This window comes from Gorilla gorilla, chromosome 10 (genome assembly GCF_029281585.2).
Source record: "Gorilla gorilla gorilla isolate KB3781 chromosome 10, NHGRI_mGorGor1-v2.1_pri, whole genome shotgun sequence".
Taxonomy (NCBI): domain Eukaryota; kingdom Metazoa; phylum Chordata; class Mammalia; order Primates; family Hominidae; genus Gorilla; species Gorilla gorilla.
In genome coordinates, this window is record NC_073234.2 from 66625964 (window position 1) to 66641528 (window position 15565).

The window sequence follows — 15565 nt, forward strand, 5'->3', positions numbered from 1 at the left end:
AGACAGAAGAATTCTCAGTAACGTCTTTGGGTTGCGTGTGTTCAACTCAGAGAGTTGAACCTTCCTTTAGACAGAGCAGATTTGAAACCCTCTTTTTGTGGAATTTGCAAGTGGAGATTTCATGCGCTATGGGGCCAACGGTAGAAAAGGAAATATCTTCGTATAAATACTAGAGAGAATCATGTTCAGAAACCACTTGGTGACGGGTGAGTTCCACTCACAGAGTTTAACCTTTCTTTTCATAGAGCAGTTTGGAAACACTCTGTTTGTAAAGTCTGCAAGTGGATATTTGGACCTCTTTGAGGATTTCGTTGGAAACGGGATTTCTTCATCTAATGCTAGACAGAAGAATTCTTAGTAACTTCTTTAGGTTGCGAGGGTTCAACTCACAGAGTTGAACCTTCCTTTAGACAGAGCATTTTTGAAAACATCTTTTTGTGGAATTTTCATTTGTAGATTTCAAGCTCTTTGAGGCCAACGGTAGAAAAGGAAATATCTTCGTATAAAACCCGCAGAGAATCATTCTCTGAAGCCTGTTTGTGATGTGTGCGTTCCACTCACAGAGTTTAAACTTTCTCTTCACAGAGCAGTTTGGAAACATTCTGTTTGTAAAGTCTGCAAGTGGATATTTGGACCTCTTTGAGGATTTCGTTGGAAACCGGATTTCTTCATCTAATGCTAGACAGAAAAATTCTCAGTACCTTCTTTGGGTTGCGTTGGTTCAACTCACACAAATGAAACTTCCTTTAGACAGAGCAGCTTTGAAACCGTCTTTTTGTGGAATTTGCAAGTGGAGATGTCAAGCGCTTTGGGGCCAACGGTAGAAAACGAAATATCTTCGTGTAAAAATTAGAGAGAATCGTTCTCAGAAACCACTTTGTGATGTGTGCATTCCACTCACGGAGTTCAACCTTTCTTTTCATAGAGCAGTTTGGAAACACTCTGTTTGTAAGGGCTGCAAGTGGGTATTTGGAACTCTTTGATGATTTCGTTGGAAACGGGATTTCTTCATCAAATGCTAGACAGAAGAATTCTCAGTAACTTCTTTAGGTTGCGAGGGTTCAACTCACAGAATTGAACCTTCCTTTAGACAGAGCATTTTTGAAAACATCTTTTTGTGGAATTTTCATTTGTAGATTTCAAGCGCTTTGAGGACAACGGTAGAAAAGGAAATATCTTCGTATAAAACCCGCAGAGAATCATTCTCTGAAGCCTGTTTGTGATGTGTGCATTCCACTCACAGAGTTTAAACTTTCTTTTCATAGACCAGTTTGGAAACATTCTGTTTGTAAAGTCTGCAAGTGGATATTTGGACCTCTTTGAGGATTTCGTTGGAAACCGGATTTCTTCATCTAATGCTAGACAGAAAAATTCTCAGTACCTTCCTTGGGTTGCGTTGGTTCAACTCACACAAATGAACCTTCCTTTATACAGAGCAGCTTTGAAACCCTCTTTTTGTGGAATTTGCAAGTGGAGATTGCAAGCGCGTTGGGGCGAATGGTAGAAAAGGAAATATCTTCGTATAAAAACTACAGACAATCGTTCTCAGAAACCACTTTCTGGTGTGTGCATTCCACTCACATAGTGTAAACTTTCTTTTCATAGGGCAGTTTGGAAACACTCTATTTGTAAAGTCTGCATGAGTATATTTGCACCTCCTTGAGGATTTCGTTGGAAACGGGATTTCTTCATCTAATGCTAGACTGAAGAATTCTCAGTAACTTCTTTGGGTTACGTGTGTTCAACTCACAGAGTTGAACCTTCATTTAGACAGAGCAGATTTGAAACCGTCTTTTTGTGGAATTTGCAAGTGGAGATGTCAAGCGCTTTGGGGCCAACGGTAGAAAAGGAAATATCTTCGTGTAAAAACTAGAGAGAATCGTTCTCAGAAACCACTTTGTGATGTGTGCATTCCACTCACGGGGTCTAACCTTTCTTTTCATAGAGCACTTTGGAAACACTCTGTTTGTAAGGGCTGCAAGTGGGTATTTGGAACTCTTTGAGGATTTCATTGGAAACGGGATTTCTTCATCTAATGCTAGACCGAAGAATTCTCAGTAACTTCTTTGGGTTGCACGTGTAAAACTCACAGAGTTACACCTTTCTTTAGACAGAGCAGATTTGAAACCCTCTTTTTGTGGAATTTGCAAGTGGACATTTCAAGCGCTTTGGGGCCAACGGTAGAAAAGGAAATATCTTCGTGTAAAAACTAGAGAGAATCATTCTCAGAAACCGCTTTGTGATGTGTGCATTCCACTCACGGAGTTTAACCTTTCTTTTCATTGAGCAGTTTGGAAACACTCTGTTTGTGAACGCTGCAAGTGGGTATTTGGACCTCTTTGAGGATTTCGTTGGAAACGGGATTTCTTCATCTAATGCTAGACAGAAGAATACACAGTACCTTCTTTGTGTTGCGTGGGTTCAACTCACAGAGTTGAAACTTCATTTAGACAGAGGAGCTTTGAAACCCTCTTTTTCTGGAATTTGCAAGTGGAGATTTCAACCGCTTTGGGGCCAACGGTAGAAAAGGAAATATCATCGTATAAAAACTAGAGAGAATCATTCTCAGAAACCACTTTGTGATGTGTGCGTTCCACTCACAGTGTTTAACCTTTCTTTTCACAGAGCAGTTTGGAAACACTGTTTATAACGTCTGCAAGTGGATATTTGGACCTCTTTGAGGATTTCGTTGGAAACGGTATTTCTTCATCTAATGCTAGACAGAAGAATTCTCAGTAACTTCTTTGGGTTGCATGGGTTCATCTCACAGAGTTGAATCTTCCTTTAGACAGAGCATAATTGCAACCCTCTTTTGTTGGAATTTGCAGGTGGAGATTTCAAGCGCTTTGGGGCCAACGGTAGAAAAGGAAATATCTTCGTATAAAAACTACAGAGGATCATTCTCAGAAACCTCTTTGTGATATGTGCGTTCCACTCACAGAGTTTAACCTTTCTTTTCATAGAGCAGGTTAAACTCTGTGAGTGGAACGCACACATCACAAAGTGGTTTCTGAGAATGATTCTCTCTAGTTTTTATATGAAGATATTCCCTGTTCTACTGATGGCCCAAAACGCTTGAAATCTGCACTTGCAAATTCCACAAAAAGAGGGCTTCAACTTGGCTCTGTCTAAAGGAAGGTTCAACACTCTGAGTTGAACGCATGCAACCCAAAGAAGTTACGGAGAAATTCTCTGTCTAGCATTAGATGAAGAAATCCCGTTTCCAAGGAATTCCACAGTGAGGTCGAATTATCCACTTGCAGAATTTACAAACCGAGTGTTTACAAACAGAGTGTTTACAAACTGCACCATGAAAAGAAAGGTCAAACTCTGTGAGTGGAACGCACACATCACAAAATGGTTTCTGAGAATGATTCTCTCTAGTTTTTATACGAAGATATTCCCTTTTCTACCGTTGGACCCAGAGCGCTTGAAATCTCCACTTCCAAATTCCTCAAAAAGAGGGTTTCAAATCTGCTCGGTCTAAAGAAAGTTTCAACTCTGTGAGTTGAACACACGCAACCCAAAGAAGTTATTGAGAATTCTTCTGCCTAGCATTAGATGAAGAAATGCCGTTTCCAGCGAAATCCTCCAAGAGGTCCAAATATCCACTTGCAGACTTTAAAAACAGTTTGTTTCCAAACTGCTCCATGAAAAGAAAGGTTAAACTCTGTGAGTGGAACGCACACATCACAAAGTGGTTTCTGAGAATGATTCTCTCTAGTTTTTATACGAAGATATTACCTTTTCTACCGTTGGCCTCAAAGCACTTTAAATCTCCACTTGCAAATTCCACGAAAAGAGGGTTTCAAATCTGCTCTGTCTAAAGGAAGGTTCAACTCTGTGAGTTGAACTCACACAACCCAAAGAAATTTCTGAGAGTTCTTCTGTCTAGCATTAGAGGAAGAAATCCCATTTCCAAAGAAATCCTCAAAGAGTTCCAAATATCCACTTGCAGACTTTACAAACAGAGTGTTTCCAAACTGCTCTATGAAAAGAAATGTTAAACTCTGTGAGTGGAACGCACACATCACATAGTGGTTTCTGAGAAAGATTCTTTGTAGTTTTTATATGAAGATATTTCCTTTTCTACCATTGACCCCAAAGCGCTTTAAATCTCCATTTGGAAATTCCACAAAAAGATGTTTTCAAGTCTGCTCTGTCTAAAGGAAGGTTGAACTCTGTGAGTTGTACACATGCAACCCAAAGAAGTTACTGAGAATTTTTCTGTCTAGCATTAGATGAAGAAATTGGTTTTCCAAAGAAATCGTCAAAGAGGTTCAAATATCCACTTGCAGACTGTACAAACAGAGTGTTTCCAAGCTGCTATATGAAGACAAAGGTTAAACCCCGTGGGTGGAATGCACACATCACAAAATGGTTTCTGAGAACGATTCTCTCTAGTTTTTATACGAAGATATTTCCTTTTCTACCGTTGGCCCGAAAGCGCTTGAAATCTCCACTTGCAAACTCCACAAAAAGAGGGTTTCAAATCTGCTCTGTCTAAAGGAAGGTTCAACTCTATGAGTTGAACACATGTAACCCAAAGAAGTTACTGAGAATTCTTCAGTCTAGCATTAGATGAAGAAATCCCTATTCCAACGAAACCCTCAAAGAGGTCCAAATATCCACCTGCAGACTTTATAAACAGAGTGTTTCCAAACTGCTCCATGAAAAGAAGGGTGAAACTCTGTGGTTGGAACGCACACATCACAAAGTGGTTTCTGAGAATGATTCTCTCTAGTTTTCATACGAAGATATTTAATTTTCTACCATTGGCCCCAAAATGCTTGAAATCTCCACTTGCAAATTCCACAAAAAGAGGGATTCAAATCTTCTCTGTCTAAAGGAAGGTTCAACTCTGTGAGTTGAACACATGCAACCCAAAGAAGTTACTGAGAATTCTTCTGTCTAGCATAAGATGAAAAAATCCCGCTTCCAATGAAATCCTCCAAGAGGTCCAAATATCCGCTTGCAGAGTTTACAAACAGAGTGTTTCCAAACTGCTCCATGAAAAGAAAGGTTAAACTCTGTGGGAGGAATGCACACATCACAAAGTGGTTTCTGAGAATTATTCTCTATAGTTTTCCTACGAAGTTATTTCCTTTTCTACCATTGGCCCCAAAGCGCTTGAAATCTCCACTTGCAAGTTCCACAAAAAGAGGGTTTCAAATATGCTCTGTCTAAAGGAAGGTTCAACTCTGTGAGGTGAACCCATGCAACCCAAAGAAGTTACTGAGAATTCTTCTGTCTAGCATTAGATGAAGATATCCCGGTTCCAACGGAATCCTCAAAGAGGTTCAAATATCCACTTGCAGACGTTACAAACAGAGTGTTTCTAAACTGCTCTATGAAAAGAAAGGTTAAACTCTGGGAGTGGAAAGCACACATCACAAAGTGGTTTCTGAGAATGATTCTCTGTAGTTTTTATACAAAGATATTTCCTTTTCCACTACTGGCCCTAAAGCACTTTAAATCTCCACTTGCAAATTACACAAAAAGAGGGTTTCAAATCTGCTCTGTCTGAAGGAAGGTTCAACTTTGTGAGTTGAACCCACACTACCCTAAGAAGTTACTGAGAATTCTTCTGTCTAGCATTAAATGAAGAAATCCCGTTTCCAACAAAATCCTCAAAGAGGTCCAAATATCCACTTGCAAACTTTACAATCAGAGTGTTTCAAACCTGCTCTATGAAAAGAAAAGTTAAACACTGTGAGTGGAACGCACACATCACAAAGTGGTTTCTGAGAATGATTCTCTCTATTTTTTATACCAAGATATTTCCTAGTCTACCGTTGGCCCCAAAGCGCTTGAAATCTCCACTTGCAAATTCCACAAAAAGAGGGTTTCAAATCTGCTCTGTCAAAAGCAAGGTTCAGCTCTGTGAGTTAAACACAAGCAACCCAAAGAAGTTACTGAGAATTCTTCTGTCTAGCATTAGATGAAGAAATCCCGTTTCCAAAGAAATCCTCGAAGAGGTCCAAATATCCACGTGCAGACATTAAAAACAGAGTGTTTCCAAGCTGCTCTATGAAAAGAAAGGTTAAACTCTATGAGTGGAACGCACACATCACATAGTGGTTTCTGAGAATGATTCTCTGTAGTTTTTATTTGAAGAAATTTCATTCTCTACTGTTGGACCCAAAGCGCTTGAAATCTCCACTTGCAAATTCCACAAAAAGAGGGTTTCAAATCTGCTCTGTCTGAAGGAAGGTTCAACTCTGTAAGTTGAACGCATGCAACCCAGTAAGTTACTGAGAATTCTTCTCTCAAGCCTTAGATGAAGAAATCCCGTTTCCAATGAAATCCTCAAAGAGGTCCAAATATCCACTTGTAGACTTTCAAACAGAGTGTTTCCAATCTGCTCTATGAAAAGAAATGTTAAACTCTGTGAGTGGAATGCACACATCACAAATTGGTTTCATAGAATTATTCTCTGTCGTTTTTATAGGAAGATATTTCCTTTTCTACCGTTGGCCACAAAGCCCTTGAAATCTCCACGTGCAAATTCCACAAAAGGAGGGTTTCAAATCTGCTCTGTCTAAAGGAACTTTCGACTCTGTGAGTTGGACACATGCAACCCAAAGAATTTACTGAGAATTCTTCTGTCTTCCATGATATGAAGAAATCCCGTTTCCAAAGAAATCCTCCAAGAGGTCCAAATATCCACTTGCAGACATTACAAACAGAGTGTTTCCAAACTGCTCTATGAAAAGAAAGGTTAAACTCTGTGGCTGGAACGCACACATCACAAAGTGGTTTCTGAGAATGATTCTCTCTAGTTTTCATACGAAGATATTTCCTTTTCTACCATTGGCCCCAAAGCGCATGAAATCTCCACTTGCAAATTCCACAAAAAGAGGGTTTCAAATCTTCTCTGTCTAAAGGAAGGTTCAACTCTGTGAGTTGAAAACACATAACCCAAAGAAGTTACTGAGAATTCTTCTTTCTGGCATTAGATGAAGAAATCCTGTTTCCAAAGAAATACTCACAGAGGTCCAAGTATCCACTTGCAGACATTACAAACAGAGTGTTTCCAAACTGCTCTATGAAAAGAATGGTTAAACTCTGAGAATGGAACGCACACATCTCAAAGCGGTTTCTGAGAATGAGTCTCTCTAATTTTTATAAGAAGATATTTCCTTTTCTACCGTTGGCCCCAAAGTGGTTGAAATCGCCACATGCAAATTCCACAAAAAGAGGGTTTCAAATCTGCTCTGTCTAAAGGAAGGTTCAACTCTGTGAGTTGAACTCACGCAACCTAAAGTTGTTACTGAGAATTCTTCTGTCTAGCATTAGATGAAGAAATCCCGTTTCCAATGAAATCCTCGAAGAGGCCCAAATATCCACTTGCAGAATTTCAAACAGAGTGTTTCCAATCTTCTCTATGAAAAGAAATTTTAAACACTGTGAGTGGAAGGCACACATCACAAAATGATTTCTGAGTACGATTCTCTCTAGTTTTTATACGAAGATATTTCCTTTTTTACCGTTGGCCACAAAGCGCTTGAAATCTGCACTTGCAAATTCCACAAAAAGAGGGTTTCAAACCTGCTCTGTCTAAAGGAAGGATCAACTCTGTGAGTTGAACACATGCAACCCAAAGAAGTTACTGAGAATTTTTCTGTCTAGCATTAGATGAAGAAATTGGTTTTCCAAAGAAATCGTCAAAGAGGTTCAAATATCCACTTGCAGACTGTACAAACAGAGTGTTTCCAAGCTGCTATATGAAGACAAAGGTTAAACCCCGTGGGTGGAATGCACACATCACAAAATGGTTTCTGAGAACGATTCTCTCTAGTTTTTATACGAAGATATTTCCTTTTCTACCGTTGGCCCGAAAGCGCTTGAAATCTCCACTTGCAAACTCCACAAAAACAGGGTTTCAAATCTGCTCTGTCTAAAGGAAGGTTCAACTCTATGAGTTGAACACATGTAACCCAAAGAAGTTACTGAGAATTCTTCAGTCTAGCATTAGATGAAGAAATCCCTATTCCAACGAAACCCTCAAAGAGGTCCAAATATCCACCTGCAGACTTTATAAACAGAGTGTTTCCAAACTGCTCCATGAAAAGAAGGGTGAAACTCTGTGGTTGGAACGCACACATCACAAAGTGGTTTCTGAGAATGATTCTCTCTAGTTTTCATACGAAGATATTTAATTTTCTACCATTGGCCCCAAAATGCTTGAAATCTCCACTTGCAAATTCCACAAAAAGAGGGATTCAAATCTTCTCTGTCTAAAGGAAGGTTCAACTCTGTGAGTTGAACACATGCAACCCAAAGAAGTTACTGAGAATTCTTCTGTCTAGCATAAGATGAAAAAATCCCGCTTCCAATGAAATCCTCCAAGAGGTCCAAATATCCGCTTGCAGAGTTTACAAACAGAGTGTTTCCAAACTGCTCCATGAAAAGAAAGGTTAAACTCTGTGGGAGGAACGCACACATCACAAAGTGGTTTCTGAGAATTATTCTCTCTAGTTTTCATACGAAGATATTTCCTTTTCTACCATTGGCCCCAAAGCGCTTGAAATCTCCACTTGCAAATTCCACAAAAAGAGGGTTTCAAATCTTCTCTGTCTAAAGGAAGGTTCAACTCTGTGACTTGAACACACATAACCCAAAGAAGTTACTGAGAATTCTTCTGTCTAGCATTAGATGAAGAAATTCCGTTTCCAATGAAATCCTCAAAGAGGTCCAAATATCCACTTGCAGACTTTACAGACAGAGTGTTCCCAAACCGCTCTAAGAAAGGTTAAACTCGGTGAGTGGAACGCACACATCACAAAATGGTTTCTGAGAATGAATCTCTCTAGTTTTCATACGAAGATATTTCCTTTTCTACCGTTGGCCCCAAAGCACTTGAAATCTATACATTTAAATTCCACAAAAAGAGGGTTTCAAATCTGCTCTGTCTAAGGGAAGGTTCAAATCTGTGAGTTGAACCCACGCAATCCAAAGAAGTTACTGAGAATTCTTCTGTCTAGCATTATGTGAAGAAATCCCGTTTCCAACGAAATCCTCAAAGAGGTCCAAATATCCACTTGCAGACTTTACAAACAGAGTGTTTCCAAACTGCTCTATGAAAAGAAAGGTTAAACTCTGTGAGTGGAACACACACATCACAAATTGGTTTCAGAGAATGATTCACTGTAGTTTTTATACGAATATATTTCCTTTTCTACTGTTGGCCCCAAATCTCTTGAAATCTCCACTTGCAAATTCCACAAAAAGAGGGTTTCAAATCTGCTCTGTCTAAAGGAAGATTCAACTCTGTGAGAAGAACCCACGCAACCCAAAGAAGTTACTGAGAATTCTTCAGTCTAGTATTAGATGAAGAAAAACCGTTTCCAACGAAATCCTCAAATAGGTCCAAATATCCACTTGCAGACTTTACAAACAGAGTGTTTCCAAACTGCTCTATGAAAAGAAAGGTTAAACTCTGTGAGTGGAATGCACACATCACAAAATGGTTTCTGAGAACGATTCTCTCTAGTTTTTATACGAAGATATTTCCTTTTCTACCGTTGGCCCGAAAGCGCTTGAAATCTCCACTTGCAAACTCCACAAAAACAGGGTTTCAAATCTGCTCTGTCTAAAGGAAGGTTCAACTCTATGAGTTGAACACATGTAACCCAAAGAAGTTACTGAGAATTCTTCAGTCTAGCATTAGATGAAGAAATCCCTATTCCAACGAAACCCTCAAAGAGGTCCAAATATCCACCTGCAGACTTTATAAACAGAGTGTTTCCAAACTGCTCCATGAAAAGAAGGGTGAAACTCTGTGGTTGGAACGCACACATCACAAAGTGGTTTCTGAGAATGATTCTCTCTAGTTTTCATACGAAGATATTTAATTTTCTACCATTGGCCCCAAAATGCTTGAAATCTCCACTTGCAAATTCCACAAAAAGAGGGATTCAAATCTTCTCTGTCTAAAGGAAGGTTCAACTCTGTGAGTTGAACACATGCAACCCAAAGAAGTTACTGAGAATTCTTCTGTCTAGCATAAGATGAAAAAATCCCGCTTCCAATGAAATCCTCCAAGAGGTCCAAATATCCGCTTGCAGAGTTTACAAACAGAGTGTTTCCAAACTGCTCCATGAAAAGAAAGGTTAAACTCTGTGGGAGCAACGCACACATCACAAAGTGGTTTCTGAGAATTATTCTCTCTAGTTTTCATACGAAGATATTTCCTTTTCTACCATTGGCCCCAAAGCGCTTGAAATCTCCACTTGCAAATTCCACAAAAAGAGGGTTTCAAATCTTCTCTGTCTAAAGGAAGGTTCAACTCTGTGACTTGAACACACATAACCCAAAGAAGTTACTGAGAATTCTTCTGTCTAGCATTAGATGAAGAAATTCCGTTTCCAATGAAATCCTCAAAGAGGTCCAAATATCCACTTGCAGACTTTACGGACAGAGTGTTCCCAAACCGCTCTAAGAAAGGTTAAACTCGGTGAGTGGAACGCACACATCACAAAATGGTTTCTGAGAATGAATCTCTCTAGTTTTCATACGAAGATATTTCCTTTTCTACCGTTGGCCCCAAAGCACTTGAAATCTATACATTTAAATTCCACAAAAAGAGGGTTTCAAATCTGCTCTGTCTAAGGGAAGGTTCAAATCTGTGAGTTGAACCCACGCAATCCAAAGAAGTTACTGAGAATTCTTCTGTCTAGCATTATGTGAAGAAATCCCGTTTCCAACGAAATCCTCAAAGAGGTCCAAATATCCACTTGCAGACTTTACAAACAGAGTGTTTCCAAACTGCTCTATGAAAAGAAAGGTTAAACTCTGTGAGTGGAACACACACATCACAAATTGGTTTCAGAGAATGATTCACTGTAGTTTTTATACGAATATATTTCCTTTTCTACTGTTGGCCCCAAATCTCTTGAAATCTCCACTTGCAAATTCCACAAAAAGAGGGTTTCAAATCTGCTCTGTCTAAAGGAAGATTCAACTCTGTGAGAAGAACCCACGCAACCCAAAGAAGTTACTGAGAATTCTTCAGTCTAGTATTAGATGAAGAAATACCGTTTCCAACGAAATCCTCAAATAGGTCCAAATATCCACTTGCAGACTTTACAAACAGAGTGTTTACAAACTGCTCTATGAACAGAAAGGTTAAACTCTGTCAGTGGAACGCACACATCACAAATTGGTTTCAGAGAATTATTCTCTGTAGTTTTTATACGAAGATGTTTCCTTTTCAACTGTTGGTCCCAAAGAGCTTGAAATTTCCACGTGCAAATTCCACAAAAGGAGGTTTTCAAATCAGCTCTGCCTAAAGGAACGTTCAACTCTGTGAGTTGAACCCACGGAACCCAAAGAAGTTACTGAGAATTCTTCTGTCTAGCATTCGATGAAGAAATCCCGTTTCCAAAGAAATCCTCAAAGAAGTCCCAATATCCACTTGCAGACTTTGCAAACAGAGTGTTTCAAAAGTGCTCTATGAAAAGAAAGGTTAAACACTGTGAGTGGAACGCACACATCACAAAGTGGTTTCTGAAAATGATTCTCTCTAGTTTTTATATGAAGATATTTCCTTTTCTACCGTTGGCCCCTAAGCGCTTGAATTCTCTAAGTGCAAATTCCAGAAAAGGAAGGTTTCAAATCTGCTCCGTCTAAAGGAAGTTACAACTCTGTGAGTTGAACCCACGCAACCCAAAGAAGCTACTGAAAATTCTTCTGTCCAGCATTAGATGAAGAAATCCCGTTTCCAAGGAAATCCTCAAAGAAGTCCAAATATCCACTTGCAGATTTTAAAAAAAGAGTGTTTCCAGGCTGCTGTATGAAAAGAAATGTTAAACTCTGTGAGTGAAAGGCACACATCACAATGTGGTTCCAGAGAATGATTCTCTCTAGTTTTGATACAAAGATATTTTCTTTTCTACCGTTGCCCACAAAGGGCTTGAAATCTCCACTTGCAAATTCCACAAAAAGAGGGTTTCAAATCTGCTCTGTCTAAGGGAAGGTTCAACTCTGTGAGTAGAAGACACGCAACCAAAAGAAGTTACTGAGAATTCTTCTGTCTAGCATTAGATGAAGAAATCCCGTTTCCAAAGTAATCCTCCAAGAGGTCCAAATATCCAATTGCAGATTGTACAAACAGAGTGTTTCCAAACTGCTCTATGAAAAGAAAGGTTAAACTCTGTGAGTGGAACGCACACATCACAAACCTGTTTCTTAAAACGATTCTCTGTAGTTTTTAAACGAAGATATTTCCTTTTCTAACCTTGGCCTATAACCGCTTGAAATCTCCACCTGCAAATTCCACAAAAAGAGGGATTCAAATCTCCTCTGTCTAAAGGACGGTTCATCTCTGTGAGTTGAACACACGTACACAAAGAAGTTACTGGGAATTCTTCTGTCTAGCATTATGTGAAGAAACTCCCTTTCCCAAGAAATCCACAAAGAGGTCCAAATATCCACTTGCAGAATTTACAAACAGAGTGTTTCCAAACTGCTCTAGGAAAAGAAAGGTTAAACTCTGTGGGTGGAACACACATATCACAAAGTAGTTTCTGAGAATGATTCTCTCTAGTTTTTATACGAAGATATTTCCATTTCTACCGTTCGCCCCTAAGCGCTCGAAATCTCCGCTTGCAAATTCCACAAAAAGAGGGTTTCAATTCTGCTCTCTCTAAAGGAAGGTTCAACTCTGTGAGTTGAACACACGCAACCCAAAGGAGATACTAAGAATTCTTCTGTATACGATCAGATGACGAAATCCCTTTTCCAACGAAATCCTCAAAGAGGTGAAATTATCCAGTAGCAGACTTTACAAACAGAGTGTTTCCAGGCTGTTCTATGAAAAGAAAGGTTACACTCTGTGTGTGGAACGCTCACATCACAAAGTGGTTTCTGAGAATGATTCTCTGTTGTTTTCATACGAAGATATTTCCTTATCTACCATTGGTCCCAAAGCGGTTGAAATCTCCACTTTCAAATTCCACAAAAAGAGGGTTTCAAATCTGGTCTGTCTAAGGGAAGGTTCAACTCTGTGAGTTGTACGAAAGCAACCCAAAGAAGTTACTGAGAATTCTTCAGTCTAGCATTAGATGAAGAAATCCCGTTTCCAATGAAATCCTCAAAGAGGTCCAAACATCCACTTGCAGACTTTACAAACAGAGGGTTTCCAAACTGCTCCATGAAAAGAAAGGTTAAACTCTGTGAGTGGAACGCACACATCACAAACTGGTTTCTGAAAATGATTCTGTCTAGTTTTTATACGAAGATATTTCTTTTTCTACCGTTGGCTCCAAAGCGCTTGAAATCTCCACTTGCAAATTCCACAAAAAGAGGGTTTCAAATCTGCTCTGTATAAAGGAAGGTTCAACTCTGTGAGTTGAACACACGCATCCCTAATAAGTTAGTGAGAATTCTTCTGTCTAGCATTAGATGAAGAAATCCCGTTTCGAAAGAAATCCTCAAAGAGGTCCAAAATCCACATGCAGACTTTACAAACAGAGTGTTTGCAAGCTGCTCCATGAAAAGAAAGGTTAAACTCTGTGAGTGGAACGCATACATCACAGTGTGGTTCCTGAGAATGGTTCTCTCTGGTTTTTATACGAAGATATTTACTTTCCGACATTTGGCCTAAAACCGCTTGAAATCTCCACCTGCAAATTCCACAAAAACGGGGTTTCAAATCTGCTCTCTCTAAAGGAAGATTCAACTCTGTGAGATGAATAAACGCAACCCAAAGAAATTACTGAGAATTCTTCTGTGTAGCATTAGATGAAGAAATCCCGTTTCCAAAGAAATCTTCCAAGGGGTCCAAAATCCACTTGCAGACATTACAAACAGAGTGTTTCCAAGCTGCTCTATGAAAAGAAAGGTTAAAACCTGTGAGTGGAAAGCACACTTCACAAACTGGTTTATGAAAATGATTCTCTGTAGTTTTTATAAGAAGATATTTCCTTTTCTAAGGTTGTCCCCAAAGCGCTTGAAATCTCCACGTACAAATACCACAAAAGGAGGTTTTCAAATCTTCTCTGTCTAAAGGAAGTTTCAACTCTGTGAGTTGAACACACGCAACCCAAAGAAGTTACTGAGAATTCCACTGTCTAGCATTAGATGAAGAAATCCTGTTTCCAACGATATCCTCAAAGAGGTCCAAATATCCACTTGCAGACTTTACAAACAGAGTGTTTCCAAAGTGCTCTATGAAAAGAAAGGTTAAACTCGGTGATTGGAATGCACACATCACAAAGTGGTTTCTGAGAATGATTCTCTCTAGTTTTTATGCGAAGATATTTCGTTTCCTACTGTTCGCCTCAAACCGCTTGAAGTCTCCACCTGCAAATTCCACAAAAACAGGGTTTCAAACCTCCTCTGTCTCAAGGAAGTTTCAACTCTGTGAGATGAACCCATGCAACACAAAGAAGTTACTGAGAATTCTTCTGTCTGGCATTAGATGAAGAAATCCCGTTTCCAACGAAATCCTCAAATAGGTCCAAATATCCACTTGCAGACATTACACAGTGTTTTCAAGCTGCTCTATGAAAAGAAAGGTTAAACTCTCTGAGTGGAACGCATACATCACAGAGTGGTTCCTGAGAATGATTCTCTCTAGTTTTTATACGAAGATATTTCCTTTTCAACCATTGGCCTCGAACCGCTTGAAATCTCCACTTGCAAATTCCACAAAAAGAGGGTTTCAAATCTGCTCTGTCTAAAGGAAGATTCAACTCTGTGAGTTGAACACACGCAACCCAAAGAAGTTACTGAGAATTCTTCTGTCTAGCATTAGATGAAGAAATCCCGTTTCCAAAAAAATCCTCAAAGAGGTCCAAATATTCACTTGCAGACTTTACAAACAGAGTGTTTCCAAACTGCTCTATGAAAAGAAAGGTTAAACTCTGTGAGTGCAACGCACACATCACAAAGTGGTTTCTGAGAATGATTCTCACTTGTTGTTATACGAAGATATTTCGATTCCTACCTTTGACCCCAAAGCGCATGAAATCTCCATCTGCAAATTCCACAAAAAGAGGGTTTCAAATCTGCTCTGTCTAAAGGAAGATTCAACTCTGTGAGATGAACCCACGCAACCCAAAGAAGTTACTGAGAATTCTTCTGTATAGCATTAGATGAAGAAATCCCGTTTCCAAAGAAATCCTCAGAGGTTCAAATATCCACTTGCAGACATTAGAAACAGAGTGTTTCCAAACTGCTCTATGAAAATAAAGGTTAAACTCTCTGAGTGCAATGCACACATCACAAAGTGGTTTCCGAGAATGATTCTCTGTAGTTTTTATATGAAGATATTTCTTTTTCTACTGTTGGCCAAAAAGCGCTTGAAATCTCCACGTGCAAATTCCACAAAAGGAGGTTTTCAAATCTGCTCTGTCTAAAGAAAGGTTCTACTCTGTGAGTTGAACCCACGGAACCCAAACAAGTTACTGTGAATTCTTCTGTCTAGCATTAGATGAAGAAATCCCGTTTACAATGAAATCCTCAAAGAGGTCCAAATATCCACTTGCAGACTTTACAGAGTGTTTCCCAACTGCTCTATGAAAACACAGGTTAAACCCTGTGGGTGGAATGCACACAT